Source organism: Ctenopharyngodon idella, chromosome 10 (assembly GCF_019924925.1).
Source record: "Ctenopharyngodon idella isolate HZGC_01 chromosome 10, HZGC01, whole genome shotgun sequence".
NCBI classification, from domain to species: domain Eukaryota; kingdom Metazoa; phylum Chordata; class Actinopteri; order Cypriniformes; family Xenocyprididae; genus Ctenopharyngodon; species Ctenopharyngodon idella.
In genome coordinates this window covers 16,312,151-16,329,165 of record NC_067229.1, presented here as the reverse complement: position 1 = coordinate 16,329,165, position 17,015 = coordinate 16,312,151, and the positions used below count along the sequence as shown (strand labels likewise).

At 36.2% G+C, this 17,015-nt stretch overlaps 3 long non-coding RNA genes across 5 annotated transcripts in view; 2 read left to right on the top strand and 1 right to left on the bottom strand.

The window, feature by feature from the left end:
- Positions 1-17,015, bottom strand: part of LOC127520067 (uncharacterized) — a 60,069-nt gene that overhangs the window by 5,801 nt on the left and 37,253 nt on the right. The window lies entirely within an intron of this gene.
- LOC127520065 (uncharacterized) overlaps positions 1-17,015 on the top strand; it is a 44,428-nt gene that overhangs the window by 16,710 nt on the left and 10,703 nt on the right. The gene's annotated exons all lie outside the window — the stretch shown is intronic.
- On the top strand, positions 1,927-4,551 carry LOC127520071 (uncharacterized). Its single transcript, XR_007932039.1, has 3 exons — positions 1,927-2,465; positions 2,590-2,910; positions 3,127-4,551. It is a non-coding gene; the product is annotated as an uncharacterized LOC127520071 (long non-coding RNA).

Sequence of the window (17,015 nt, the reverse complement as noted above, 5' to 3'; positions counted from 1 at the left end):
TTTCAGCAGGATAATGCACCCTGCCACACTGCAAAAATTGTTCAGGAATGGTTTAAGGAATGTGACAAAGAGTTCAAGGCCACAGACCAATGATAGTTCAAAGGTGTTTATCAGCCAGAACAAACTTTTCCTGAAACTCCCAAAACTAACTCCAAATGAACTTTGTTTTGACCCGATTTTGTTCAAAATGATCCATTTGAAATGACCAGCACACCAGTTGAAGTATCATCGCTTGAAGTATATTGGGGCCTTTACTTGCATCTGACCTCAATGGACTGAAAAGAAGAAATTAACCAGAGAAGATTCCACATTAAAGAAGGTGGAGCCAGGATCCAGACAACACCCTCCAAACACACAACACAGCACATGAATGTCAAGAACAAGACAAAACCAACCCAGATGACAGGAGCCTGACTTTAGAACTGTATATGCATGTGATGGGTGTCTGAGGCTGTGATCGAACTCCGGTCTTCTAGTCAACTGAACTGCCTCGTAACCACTGAACTATGGTGGATGACAAATTACAGATGGACCCAAGGGCAGAAGAATAACACGCAGGCTTAGATAACTGAACAAAAAGTGTTTTACTGAGGAGTCCAAGTTCAATAGTACAACAAAAAGGAAGCCGAGCTTCTGCAGAAAAAATACAAGAAACAAAAGATGAGTAAAAGACAAATCCAAAAAACTCAACAGACTTAGCTTTCTTGGCAAGGATACACATGCATAATAGGCTCAAGACTGAACACAACTGAAAGAGGCATGCTTAAATAGGCAAACACAAACAAGATAATGACCCACAGGTGGGAGAAATCAAGTCCTAATGAGTAGCAATACAATGAATTCTACAAAAGCTGGGGCCACCTAGTGGCTGGGAGAGTCATTACATGGCATAAGTGTCAGTGCCAGCTAGTGGTTGGGAGAGTCATTACAAGTCAGCGCCAACTAGAGGCTGGAAGAGTCATTACAAGCTGGAGCCTTACAATGCAACACTATATGGGGAATTACAGTGCAGAAATTGTACTTAATCAATTGTAGATATGTTACAAAACATTGGCAATTTGTTAAAAAGAATGTTAAAATGCTTTTACGATGTCCATAAGTGAGTGGACGATGTGGAGGTTGGACAATAGTTTTGAGAATTTCAACTGTGATCTGAGAAATTTACCAAAGCAACTGAGACGTGATAAAATATTAAACATGCTTAAAGAGTTAGGGCGGGTGTACACTGTGCGAGTTCGGACACTCGATAGGCTGTGATCTATTACGAGTTAGTTAACCTGATAATTGTGTCAAAGCAGCTGGTACACGGACTGTGCTGCACGGCAAGCCGACAGCATCGTATGAGCTTTCACGCTAAACACAGAGACTGGAGATTTCAGTGTTGCTGCTATAGGTTCAGATAGAAAAAAAGAAAGAAAATAAAAATACTACTGTGCAAATGATGTGGTGAAATGCAGAGAACAGCAAAAAGCATGCAATTGCGTGGGGCCACTCCCGGAGATTTGCGTAGGGCCCCCAATAACGTAAACACGCCCCCGGCCGTTCCATTCGATAAAAACAACTATGTGTATGTATGTGTGTGTGTCTGTCAGTGTTTGCATACACTGTAGGGTTGCAGTCACTGGGCTATATAAATATTCATATATCTAGCATATATGATGTGGTTGTTTATGATTTGGAAATAGGGGATAGTCTATACACTGGTCAAAATCGAGCCTGCTCCACAAACTTTTTAAACGTTTAAAAATTATTGGTAGCTTAGGAGGTGCTCGTAAGGTACTTGGCTCAGGTCATTCCTCTCATACAATGCGAGCTGTGACCATATGAGCATCAATGATTTCCACACGATTTCTCCCGAGAAAAAAAAAATGCCTGCGAACAGCAAAAATCGCGCCATGTGTGCCCGGCTTTAGTTCAGCCAAAAATGAAAATTCTGTCATCATTTACTCATTCTCAAGTTGTTCCAAACCTGCATGAATTTTTTCTGCTGAACACAAAAGAAGATTTTTTGAAGAATATGGGTAACCAAACAGTTGATGGGCCCCACTGACTTTCATAGTATGGGGGGAAAAAAAGACTAATGAAGTCATTGGCTACCATCAACTGTTTGGTTAATGACATTCTTCAAAATATCTTCTTTTGTGTTCAGCAAGAAATTCATACAGGTTGAGGGTGAGAATAAATGATGACATTATCATTTTTGGGTGAACTATCCCTTTAACTTGATTAACAAAGTGGTGATGGTAATAGGGGCATTAGATGTTAAAAAAAGTGTGGTCAGAACGAATTTGACTTTTATTTCCTCTGTTTGATGTGGGAAGGTTTTTTTTTTTCTTTTTTCTCATCTTCCTGTCTTTGCTTCAGAGCTGCAGTAGATTTGGGCAGAAGTTGTGTGGCGGGCACAAGATTCATATTGAGGTGATTTAATCTTGGAAACAACATGAAGATCATTCAGCTTCAGCTTTGTGAGTTTATTATATGATATGGCTATATATACATGCTTTGTAAGATTATTAAAATTATAGGCTACATTTTTATGTTATGTGTCACACAGGTTTATGTGGGTAATCTTATGTTTTTATCTTATAGATGTATTAATCTGTTGTCAAGCTGCAGCAGCAGATCAACTAACTGATTTGGGATCAAATGTGACCATAAACTGTGATCTTGATGAAAATGAGGTTTATTGGATTTTACTGAAAACACCAGATCCTCCAACAGTGATTCTACGATCATTCCCAACACCAAAGTCACCCTTTTACTATAATAATACATTCAGAAAAAAATATTCAGTGCAATTTAAACATCTGGTTATAAAAAATGTGACAGCTGATGAATTAGGAGTTTATTACTGTATGAAATCAGGCTCACCTCCAAAATTCAGCAACAGCACCAGACTGTACATCACCGGTAAGTTCATTTACTTTTTCAGTGATCAAGACATACTGATGATAACTGCTTACATACATACTTGCCATTAACTACATTTTTAAATATGAAAACATAATTATATTCATAATTAACATCATATATGATCAATATTTTCAGTGCAATAACTCTTTAGCCATTGCACATTGCAGCAGTAACAGTATTTACTGTAAGAGACTATGGACACTTTCTTTACAGAATCAACTCAACTAACTGAGTGTCACAATCATACAACTAAGTGTCACAATCATACAGCAGTGGAGTTTATTGATCAGAATCAGACACAATGGCATATTATCATCATATCTGGTCTGATGAATGGGCTGCTGGTCATTGTGCTGATCGGTGAGATATTTTCAGCCATCTGTTTAAATATTATTATAGGCTGAAGTTAATTAAATATGTAAAGATTTTTTTTTTTTATTTAGGCTTTTGACTATTTCATTATTATCGTGACATTTATGTCACATGTTGTGACGTGTTGAGATGTGTTTTATATATATGAAAGAATAATACCTTTTGTAAATACTGAAACTGAAACAATGTTCCAATTTTAGGACTATTAAAGGTTTTTGTTTTTGGAATCAGAAGGTTTGCCGAACAATCACAGCTCAACACTGATCTACAGTACACACAAGTTGAGGTAAAAATGATGTGAAACAATAATTATAACTAAAATTAATTTCTGTCTTGATAATTGAGAATTCTTGCTGACCTGTTATTCCAACAATAGCATTCTATATTTTAGTTCATTTTTGTTCAACTGCAGCTGAAATTGCTAATATTGTTCTTTCAGTACGCCACGGTGGACTTTTCCAAGCTGCGTAGAAATATTCTCTCCAGCCAAATCAACAGCACCTATGCTGCACTAAAGCTGCCAAAGTCATGAACACATGAGTATGACTGATATTATACTTATTTTGTTCACTTTTCTTTGATGTTCAACTCTGAAACTTCTTAAAAAAAAAAAAAAAAAAAAAAAACCCACAATCAGAGAGTTTTAGAAAAATTACTGTGCAAAAAGTAAAAATAAATATACAAATAAGTTGAAATTGACTAAATTTGATATTTCATTCATTCTGCTTTCTAAAGACATTAATCACAATTATTTTATTGAACTGACAGCTATATATTTACTTTTTATTTTATTTTCTTCAGGTTTATACATCTAACAGTACTCTAATAATGTGTAGAAAATATTACCTGGAAAATATTTAATTTTTATTAGGTGTACACCCATTTTTTTTTTTTAATTGTATAAATACTGTATGAATGTTTTACATGAAAATATGCAGGATACCTGCTTTTGTATTTTAGTGGGTCCCGCAAGTGAATCGTATTTGAGAGTTGATGGCATCAAAACGTTTGAAAACACTGGCTGCAGATGAAGTGTGTTTAAGAACTTTCATGTTTGCTAGTTGGTCTGTTTCTCTTTGTTAGTTGGAAGACTTTTGTTTTAGAATAGCTGCCTTAATCTATATGTGCTGAAACTTTTGTGAGTGGTTGTCACAGTGGATAAATCTTTCTTTTAATACTATACATTGATCTTAGAATCTTAGAATTCTGTTAACAGATGCTGTTCTTCACGAGTTTCTGCGGTCAACTGCCTCTGTGTAAGCGGCCATCAGACACAATAATGAGAAGCTCATCAGAAAATGGAATATAATGTGTAATTTGTATTTGTGTATGGAGAGTCACCATTGGTCCAATAATTTTTTGTTCTTTAATGAAAAACATGGTAAGTTTTTGCTGAAACCATGTTAAGTTTAAATAAAAACCATTGGACTTGTTAATGAAATATGTCTCTTCATTAGTGATGTTGTTACATTTTATTTATTTTAATGGCCTTGAAAACAAATGAATTAAACTTTCGTAAAATGTCACCTAAATAATTTATTAATGGTATTTAAATGGTAGCACAATTATAATACTGTATTGTGTGAGATTATGTAATTCAAAGTACAGTAGTCAACATTTGAAGTGGATCAAAAAAGTTGTCCTAAGAAGAAGGTTTTAGGACAACTTTGATGAAAGGTTTTGATCCACTTCAAATGTTGACTATATTATACAAAGTATAAGTAATAACAAAGTGTATTGTTATTGCCTGCAAAGTGTGTCATTTTTAGTATTTGGAATAAGCCAAAGGTACTAAGCATACAGTATACTATTACCTGTAAAATAATATATTCATAGTATATTGCTTGTGTGTTCGGAAGACACTCGTAATTAATTTGTAATGTACTTAAATCACAAATAAAGTGTACTTATAACACAAATAAAGTATACTTATAACACAAATTAAGTACACTTTATCACTCATAAAGCATGCCTACACAGGCATATACTTAAAGTGTACTAAGTATACTTGAAGTTGTTCCAATTTAGCACACAAAAGTACACTAAATATACTTAAAGTTGTACTTTTATACAACTTAACTACAACTAAAATATACTTAGTACAAAATTAGTTGTTCAAAATAGCACACTTTAAGTTAACTAATCATTAACACACTTGAAATATACTGATAATTAGTCTGGCTGCAAGTATACTTAGCATACTTTTTTTCACTAGTGGTCCTTTGGAAATGGACTGGCATAACTCATACGTCATATTAGGTTTTTTTTTTTTTTTTGTACTATTACTGGTCATGTGTATTATGCAATTCTTTAAGTAAGAAAAAAAATTACACTGTTCTGTTATTTTCGATTGAAGTGCTAAACCAAAACCAGAAACATGTTCCACTGGCTTTGGCACTTGACAACCAATGAATCTCACCTTTGTTTAGAGTGGAGGTTTAACTGTGAAACAAGTGCAGTGTTTTTCCAATGCCTTTATGTTTATGTAGCTCAGTTCTCACAGTTGTCTAAACCTCAAATGGAAACAGCAGCATTGCAGCATTGCACGCATGTAAAGCATGTTTACAGCACGTATACTGAAATTTATTTTGCTGTGAATGTCCAACAAACTGACACTGAAAGCTCAAAGTGATTTTATATGACATATGAATCTAGAGATATTCTCAAAGGCTTCAACCAATTAAATAAATGCTTACACAAATGCCCTACTAGAACTATATATACATATATATATATTTATATGACATCAAAGTAATGAGAGAGTGATTCAAGAGCAGCCAGCTGGTTCATTCTGCGCAGCTTCACCACAGCTCAAGTGCGCGAAAATAACTGGGCCTGGCGCCCTTTATAACACGGCGTGGAGCGGCATTATCTCAGAATCTTTCGACTGAATACTAAGACCTGAGCAGAGAAAACACGGGCCAAAGGCAACATCTCGTTCCCTTCTCAGGGAACCGAGGTTACGTTCAGTAACTGGAGACGTTCCCTTTCAAGATGGTCTCTCAACATTTGCTTACAGCTGGTGCTGACGCATTGGGGAGCGCGTACAGTCACGCCATTGTAGCATCTGGACCATTCAGACACACACAAATTATACTTTATATTTAATGAATAATCCAGCAAACTCACTCTCCCAACAAAGGTCTGTGAACCATTCCCAATCTGCAACTAACACACAGGCAGAACCAGGTGTCTGGTTACAGGACACAGGAAAACTGATAAGACTTTTTACCACCCAAAGGAATTTGCAGAAAATCTTGACTATCACTTAATTCTTGTTAAAAAGGACAAAGTGAACATTTTAATCCTATATATTCTATATATAACCACTTGAGAAATGCATAAACTTACCCAATTTTGCTTTCTCATGATTTTATGGGGTTTAGCCTTTGTATTAATTCTCTCTTTTGAACTCTTTTGTATTAATGTTTCAGAGTTGCATACTATGGCTAACTAAAATCACATGGGTAGCATGTTTGGTCTCTATGGACTCCAATCTTTGTTCTTGATTTGTTAATTTACATTATATTTTGCTAACTCTGTGACACATTAGTATTATAAGAATCTAGAAGGTTCTTCTCTCAAACACTCAATCCAATGTCTTATGCTATATCCTGCTAGAGTACAAAAAGTTCCCTCCAAAGGAACAACTCCTTATTGGCTCAGTCGCCTCCAGAGGGTGTGACAGCTTCACACTTTAAAAATCACTTTTCATAAGATCACAGTAGTTCCTTTACTGAGAAAACTCTGATGTGAAGATGATGCTGAGCTAGAAGCTTCTAAGGAACCCCAAGCATGTGCCAGGCTCCGGCCTAGTCTTTCCATTCACCAAAGATCCTATAACTCCAACTGGTTCTATCTCATTAATACAACATCAGCAAAGCCTCCACAAATTGCATCAGGACAGTTTAATTTATATGGGCGAGACATGCAAGTATCAAACTTAGTCTCATTTTTTGATACATTAAGTATCATTACCCCTTTTAAAGAAGGTCCTCCCTTTACATTCTTAATCAGCAGTTAAGAGTTCCCTGTAAACTAATTTTGTCCTCCTTCCCAAAACCTTTTGTCATAAGCAATGTATATTGAGTGATAACTATGGCAGAAAGTCAAATTTCAATATATTGCATAATACATAAATCCACACATTAAAATTAACAATATGATAGTTGCAATAGGAATTACAGAAGTTACCCATGCAAACCATCCAAAGATACTGAAAGATCCCCAAATAAGCATGTACTGACATTTTGTTTAACATACATGTAATAAACATGCAAACGAAAATGTGAATCGGATTGCCAAATTTAGTTTTCATATAAACTGAACTTTCAGAATCTGAAATTGGATTAGATTCATTAGGATGAATTAAAATTATTAATGTAAACATACCTACTGCATATGAAAGAAATCATGAGATTAATAATTTCTTGTTGAAAATTAAATATGTTCATGGTATGTTACAAATGTTTATAATATTTTACAAAGTAAAAAATTGGTCTTTATGTATGAATATTGACTTTAAATGCATTACAAGAGGATTATCATATCTGAGGGTCTGTAGCTTAGGTGTCCAAATATATTTTAGGGTCACTGTATACAGTATTTAAAAGATTTGGTTCAGGTCTCTCTATCCAGTAGAGGGTGTCACACAACAGTGTGACATTCAGAAAGAGGCTCCTTGTAGAAGTAGAAAGGTTTGTAATGATAATGACAGTTGACAAAATTCACTGTATTTCTACAATATCTTTTTCTAGTTTACAGCATAAACCTCACTATATTTAGTTGTTTATGCAAAATTCACTTTTGCATGGTGTTTGGATATAAATGGGTGTTGGCAGTATGTGAACACAACCACCCTATAGTGATAAAAATCCACCCACTCCTTTTTTTAAATCCCCATAAATCATAAGCAGTGACTCAGAACAAGCTGTTTGCAGGTTCCTGGCAGTGTGACGTCACATTAGCCACAGGCCCGGCCCGCAAATGTTGACAGACACTGCCGTTTTAACATAGAACCGCCCTGAGCGAGTTCACAGTGAGTTGTACACAGTCCGCCATTGCTGCACTGACGAGAATGTCTCCTAAGCGCTTTAGGTGTTCTGAAGCTGGATAGATTAATCCACATAGCCCTTAGAAAAACAAGCTTATTCAAGTGTGCTATTAGCATACTTCTTTTAATCTAAAAATAAGAAAGTATAATTACAGTCTACTTTTTATATACTTCTCAGAAATATACTTTATGCCCTTAAGTATACATGACTTATACTGGCAGAAAAGTCTAAGTATATTTGACCTATATTTGACTTAGTCTTTTGATCAAGATATACTTAAAAGTATATTTATAAAAGTATAGTATAAAAGTACATTGTTTGAAAATATTGATTTATAAAGAAAACAGATATATTCCTAATTCTGAGTATCTGAATTTTTGTGTAGGCTAGTCTACTCTACATACTGTAGGTATTTAACTTCAAAACTTCACTCTTTCGTCGCCATTGACTGAATTTTCAGGCTATACAGTAGGGGGCGCTGTTACGCATCTTCTGAAAGAATACAGAATCTCCGGATCAAAATACAGGAGAAGAAGCTGAAACAAGCGATCAGCAGGGGCTGGCGCAAAATGCGGCATCGGCATCTCGTAGCGGCACTTCCGGCGGCATCTCCAGCGGCCAAGGGACTTCTTCGGCAGCTCTCCCTACAGCGGCATCTCCAATAGCCGCGGCATCGGCATCTAGAGCAGCCAGGGACTTTATTCGGCATCACCTGACGCTGGCCAACATAATTCGATGTAATATATTTTTTTATTTTATTTTAAAAAGTACATTTCGTCAAAATACCATTATACCAGAAGACTACCATTTGTAATCATTTATCACAAATTTTGTTAATAACGTTTATTCAGTTAATACAGAAATTAATTTCTGATAGGCTATGCTGCACAAAGCTGAAATTGCGGCATCTCGTAGCGGCACTTCGGGTGGCATCTCCAGCGGCCACGGATATTCTCCGGCAGCTCTCGCTACAGCGGCATCTCGGAGCGGCATCTCCTGCAGCCACGGACTTTCTTCTTATTTTAAAAAGCTACATTGCAACAAAATAGCATTATATATCACAGGACTGTCATTTGTAAGCATTTATTAATTTTGTTAATACATTTCTGACGCTGCAGTAGCCTACATCAGAGAACGCTGAAATTACTGCATGTGTATGGCAGTCTTATGGTAGGCTATATAATGTAATGACAGTCCTGTGTATATAGCCTAATGTTATTTTGTTCAAATGCAGTTTTTAAAGTGAAAATATGACATCGAATTAATGTAATTGGCCAGCGGCAGGTGCTACAAACAGCAACAGCTGCCGGAGAAAGTCCGTGGTTGCATGAGATAGTACACATAAACGTATACTTCAATTGGGCCAATTTAGTCCCAAGCGGTATTAAAATAGTACACTTACAAGTTTACTACTAGTACACTGATACTAGTATACTTACTACATAAAGTATACTTAAAGAATATACTTGAACATTACTTAAGTATACTTGATAAAATGAACTTATTTGACTAATATGAACTAATTTTCATAAGGGATCTTTCTCCATTTACAACCTAAATCTGAGCCGCTGAAGACGAGGTGGATTAGTTTTGTTTTAGAAGAAAATGCGCCCTCAATCCTACCGAAATTTGTTTATGTCTGCGCGAATCATTTCATCGGAGTTCATTTACGGATATAAAGTTTACCAGTTTATTAAGCACCACCCGAAAAGGCATAAGGTCTTTATATATTTGTTTACTGTTAGTTGTAACGAGTGTTTCTGTGTAGTTTGCTATGTATGTTGATGATAATGCAAGGGCGAGAAAGAGGGCGCAGCAGCTCATTTGCATTTAAAGGGCACACTAAAACGGCACGTTTTTGCTCACCCCCCAAAAGTGGCAATTTTAACATGCTGTAAAAAAAAATTGTCTGTGGGGTATTTTGAGCTAAAACTTCAGATACACACTCTGGGGATATCAGAGACTTATTTTACATCTTGTAAAATGGGGCATAATACGTCCCCTTTAATAATAACAAGTCTTAATATCTTAATATTTTAGTAACTATTACTGGATTACAATAATAATAATAATAATAATAATAATAAAAACTTTATGTTTGACATACAAGGTATGCAACTTGCAACATATTTGCAACTTTCCCTGAGGAATATGTTCATAGAGATGAATGTGATTTTACTAGACAGGACAGGTTTCCTCTATCAACATCCTTGTTGGTCCAGCAGCAACATCCCTATAACTACCAATCAGATTTCAAGGTTGGGTTTAGGGCTAATGTTAGGATAGGATTGGGTTAGAGTTATGCACTTGTACAGCATTGCTTGTAATGTGTCATTTCACTCTGATTTTAGGGGTTTGGTGTATAAGTAGGGTTCAGATTAACTGAAATATTTTTGACTGAAATGTTGTTCCAGGGCCTACAAAGATGTTGATCCAGTTTTGAGCACATATTACATACGTTTCACTTGAAACTGACCTTGCAACAGAAGGGGCCCGAGCTTGCATTCGAAAAAGAGCCCCGCACACATCATGGTCAGAAAATTAATGGGAGTCTAGGGTGAAAATATCACCAGAATTATTGAAAATGCCCTGCAAGTGTTCTTGCATGTGTTTCTAACATATGATATAGTTAAGCACTATCACACAAGCAAAGGTAGTGGTTTTTTTTTTTTTTTTTTTTTTTTTGAATGTCAACACAATTGCAAATGTGATATTGACTTATTGACTTAAAAGACTTTTAACATACAAAAAGATATTTTAGACTAAAATTCATAATAAAATTGCCTTTTGAGTCACTGAACCATTACTTTGCTCTCAAGGCATGGTCATTACACTTTCAAACGTACTATTGAGGGACTGAGAATAACAAAGATTCATTTTGTTTTCATTCATGATTCTGTAACAATAGTTACGGTTAAAGAACCATCATTATTATGTGAAAGCTCAATGGTAAATTGTATTTATAAATAGTCCAATGAAATATGAGTTAAAATCAATAAATATAAACAGTAATAAAGTAATTGCATACAGTGGTTACCACTTTTCTCCAACTCTTTATTTGAAATGGGCCTCGGAACTGTGCGCGCGCACACACACACACACACACACACACACTATTAAATAATAATAATTACATTTGAGAAGTTTATTTTGGTTAATCGCAGACACCACGAGGGAAATAACTAACCATAAAACGAGGGATTTAGGACCAAGCAAAAGTCCCTGCCAGCTATTAACATGAAGAGAAAATAATAATATATGCCTATTGATTTAGGAAGGCCTACATTATTTGCTCTCACTAGTTCATGGGCAGTCGCATGGGATTCTTTTATGATAGTTGTGCATCTTTTTTAAAGCTCAAAGAAGGCCACCTTTAATGCCATTACTAGATGATTGTGCACAGGGCATTTTCTTATTTCATTCCAAACAAATGTGCCACGCACAACCTGAAATTGAATGTCATGTCATGCTGGCATCGCCCCTAGTCCTCGGGTACTCAGGCTCCACCTTCAACGCTCGTTGCCATGGCTGCGCCAAGGTCTCCGGTACCTGCAATATCGCTCAGCTCCATCGGCCTTCAGTCTGCACCTTTGGATCCACTGGCTCAGTTGCCGTTGGTCATCCCCCCAGATGCCGTCAGCCACCACAACATCTTAGCTCCTCACTCCTTTGACTCTGCCGTGGGCTGTCGGCACTGTGGATCTCTGGGTCTGTGACATCGGGCTGTTTACATCTTCGCCACTCGTCGTCTTCCTATCACCATCCCTTCACCACATTTGGCCACCATACCTTCTCTTCAGCCTCTCACCATCCCTTCGCATCTTCTCGTCCACCTCCAAAACCCATTCCATCCCTCCCTTTGTTGTTCAGTTACATTGCGAAGTCGCACCTTGATGGAGGGGGGAGTAATGTCACCATTATGTTCGGCTTTTGCGGACTTTTAGTTTGTATTTCATCAGTTCCTGTGTTTCTTTGTTTGTATTCCCGCCACTCTTTAGTTTCCATGGTCCCCACCTTTATGAGTTATGTTCAGCTGTGCTTGATTAATGATCTTGTTTGTGTTTGCTATATAGTTGTACCCCTGTCTTCAATCTTTGACCGGTCACCATTATGTTTAGTGTGTTTTAGTGCCTGCCTAGTGGAATATTGTTATTAAACTTTGTGTTTTGGGACTTAATTCATTTACTTCGTCTGTATTCCTGCAAACAACCGTGACAGCTGCATCATTATCCTGTATAAAACTCATCTCTAAATATGTTCCAATTTGGCAGTAAATGTTTTTGAAGTAAAGCATCTTCACACATCTTACCCTACTGATAAAACCTTAAATACACTGTAAGACTAGCCTACTATCATCTAAAACTAACTGCACATGCACTGGGACACAAAAGACTGTAATACAAAATGCTAATGGTAACAAATAAATCAAAATAATAGTTACAGCACATAAACCTTATAATCATTAATGAACCAATTCATGTTTAATGTAATGTAATGTAATATAATGATGGTTAAAAGGTTTCTCTTTTAAAGTTTAAATAAAGTATTTGACAACCAAAACACAGCAGGCCAAACACAAATATCAGCACAACTCAGATTGTTATTGCTAAGAGGTATGACATGTTTGTACAAATAGCATTTCATTCAGAATTCATCCAAACCTCTGTTAATTCACAAATTTTGTAGACATGAGAGAAATAAAGTCAAACTGGTTATTAATAAGTGAAGCTGTTATGTTGTTTTAGGAGTTGTTTAATCATTCTCTGCTAAGATTTTAAGAGATTAAATGTGTTCTTTGATTTGCAGCTCATTTCATCTAAGGCTGTGGCTGGAAGTCAGACGTAGTTGTTGTGTTTTTGCTCATCTCTTTTATCTGTTCTTGTTTTTCCAAGCCTTCAGTGATTCTGCTTGTCAACAGGCTTGTTAAGGCTGAGATTACTCTCTATATATAGATTTTGTGGCCCAGATAAGGTACAGTTGTGGTTTATTTGCTTTGCGCTTGGCTGACATGCGGCATTCCTATGGCCTGATTGTGGTTCAGATCTGACAAGTGGGAGTGGAGCCCCAAGTGCCATCATTCCACGCCGTATGTGTGCTAGATCTGGGTCGACACAATGTTGCTATCTGGGATGATATCTATTCTTTGTGATAACAAAGCAACACGTGACAACAAAGAACATGACGAGCTGGTGATCACAACTTCAGAAGTGGGAAGTAGGAAGTTTCCGATAGCATGTCAAGGCAGCATTAAACATTGTGTATGTGTATGCAACACGAGTACAAGACAATTTTCTCCCTGTGGACAGTAAAGTGTATTTCATTCATTCACCTGACGCAAATATGAGTTTCAAATGCTATTGGCTCATGTAATAGTAATATGGATAGTATTTTAAGTGTATATCAGCTTTCTCCGGCTCTCTGCAACGGCGTCAGGCATAACCAGAATTTCTTTACACACACTCGCTAGACCGGAAATCCAACATGGCCGCCATATGCAACTAGCCCATTAGAAATGTGTCTGACATGAATAAATAAATAAATAAATAAAAAAATGACCTATCTATTATAGCACCATTCTTACAGCACTAAAAAATAAGGCTTAAATGTTGTAATTGTTATTAAGACATGTTGGTTACGTAAGGTTACCTTGAGTAAGTGTAGAGTAAGCCTACCCATAAAAATTTCTTAAAAAGATGTAGAGTTATATAGAAAACACTTTTGTGAATTTATGTTACATTTTTTTCTAACGTATTTTATGGTCACTCACAGCATAAAAGTATTACATGATAAATAATAGTTAAACGATTACAGAAATGTTATTCATTTTAAGGTTTTAAAGTGGAGTAGTCTTGTTTAACATTAGGCTATGTAATCCTTCTAAACGAGTTTCAGCAGAAGACAGAGTGAAATGTTCAATCATTTCAAGTAGATGAGTAAACTTGCTGTGTTTCAGTTGATTCCGCATCTACACTATTATGTTATGTGTGACTTCAGACGTATGTGACGTGGACAGAAATCACATGAATTGATCAGAAATGCACACCAGATATTTGTTAATCTTTCTCAGATTTACTTCAGTGTATTCAAGACTCCTGATGTTCTACTAAATTTTCATTATTAATATTGAACATGTTTCTGATCTCATTGTATCTCCAATCATCTGTCTGTCACATCTGGACTTGCTCAGTTTTATTTCTTCTCTTTATTGGTGTTACAGTACAGAAGGGTCTGAGACAACGGGAAACAGGTAAGTGATGTTTATTGAACAACTAGTAGAGGAAACAGGAATGCGGGTCAGTGAATGGCAGTTATGCAGGTGAATGGTGATGATCTGAGTGCTAATACTCTCTTTTGTGTTGCAGAGATGGAGATCGTGGATGGCAGCAGAGTGGCGTTGGAGATTGAACAGAGAAGACACTTTGGAACTCACACGGAGACAGGAACACAGGAGCAGACTGGGAACACGCTGGAGATAACTTGGAATACGCTGGAGATAACTTAGAATCTTCTGGAGACGAATGAGTAGGTATGCAGGAGTCCTTAAGGTAAGCATAGAGATAAGTCTATGTACAAACGAGACCGGACGATGACTGTGTGTGAGTGAGTGTCTTTTGAACTGGTAGTGATTGCCGTGCTGATGAAGTGCAGGTGCATGTGATCAGTTCTCTGGTGAGGGAGTGCGCTGTGATTGGGTGATGTTAAAGCCTGGCATGTCTGTGACAATTGGTTAGATTACAAAATATTGAGCTACATTCATTGAAAAATAATCAAGTTATAGTTAGTTATTGTAGTTAATGCCAGTTATTGTAGCAGGTTGAGGCATGATACGTTTGGGCATGAGGTTGCAGGTTGGCGCACTCATTTCGAAACTATATAAAATATCCAGGGTTGCAATTTGGATTATTCTTATAAGATCCCATGAGTCCTGATTAATGCAATTTCAACTATTTCTGAAGTGCTTGTTTTATAAAGAACACAGCCTTTTCACAGTGAAGCAGCCCCTGCATAAAGTGAATTATCGATTCTCGAGCCATCGATATTAACCAATTCAGCACCACCGCCATGGACAGCACCTGGTAACGTCACACTTAAGAAGGTGAAAAAATGAGTTAGCTGTAGGTAGCACATTCTCATTCGAGTATATTGCTGGTTAGCTTTGAAACCCACCACAGGGTGTCCGGTAAGAGACTAGGGCAAAGATGGTTGAAATATAACCCGTTTATTTGTCACCACAACAACTCAGTTATTAGTAAAAAGTTGAAGAGTTGTCTTAGTTGGGTGTATTCAGTATGTGTGTGGTTTTTCTATAAAACAGAAAATACAGAGTAAAAATAAATATACATGGTATTAACATTAACAATGTTCTAAACAGAAATACACAATGTATATTTAGTAAAATACAGTATTAAAAGGAGTAATAATTGCAAGAAAACAAATTAGGTATGTCATACACGTTAAGTTAAACAATAAAACAGCTTAATTTGTTCTATATAGCGGTGCTTGGTCTGGACATGTTCTGCGCGCATGCACATTAAGTTGTTTACAACTTAGAATCCCTCGAAAATGAACACTTCGACAAGTAAACTGCACCAAAATACAAATGAAATATACAAACACAACATCTGGTTTTCCCATGTCTTGTTTTTGATTCTCTGCCTGGTATTTTGGATTTCTCAGTTTACATCTGCCCTTATCTCAGTTATTGTTTGGATTGCTCTCCTGTGTATGACCTTTCCCTGTTTTTTGACTCTGTTTTTGGATTATAATCCAAATATTATAGGGTATATATATATATATATATATATATATATAGGGTATACGAATATTAGGGTATACCCTCTAAATAAAGACTGCATTTGGATCCTCAACCATTCGTGTTTTGGAGCAGTATATAACAAACACTATTAACAGTACTTAGATTACACAAAGAACAGTGTGATTCATGTATTTTTTTTTTTTTAAAGATAAATGTTCATCAGAATCTCTCAACCAATTTTGTTTGCCTAGTTTCGTCTGGACATTCATTGAGAAGATGTCTATTTTAATAATTCTACAGGTCAGTGGTATTTTGTTCAAACCATTAACCTTCAGGTAATATTTCACTGCAGTTACTGTGTAATTGGTTTAATCAAGACACCAGAAAAGTAAACATTCAGAAAGAGGATGTGTTAATAAATGAGCACTGCATTTTATGCCCGAATATTGAATATTACAAGCCCTTTACTCATCTTACAGAACATGTAAATGAGCAAAATCTTCTGTGTTGACTGAGTCGTGCAGGTGAAGCAAATGTGTTGCAAGTTAAAGATTACAACGTCCACTCATTTTGCGCAGTGTTTAATAGAGCTGAATTCACATTACAAAAGTGAAAAAACACAAATATATCTTTGCTTTCTTGTAGCTACATTCACACAGGTTACCATTTAACTCAAAGATCCTTGTTATACAGTGTGTTCAGAAAAAGGATCTAGTATAAAACCGGGAACATGTTACAATCCTTCAGTGTATCAGAGCTTCTGCAGGTCATTCCTGATAGATCAGAGTTTCATGTCAAAACCATGCAAAAAACTGTAGAAAATGTCTAATTTGATGTGCATTAGCATATTTATCTAAACCTGTACCAATAAAGTGCTAATATATATATATTAATGAATGGTTGCTGATGCTTTTTTTTTC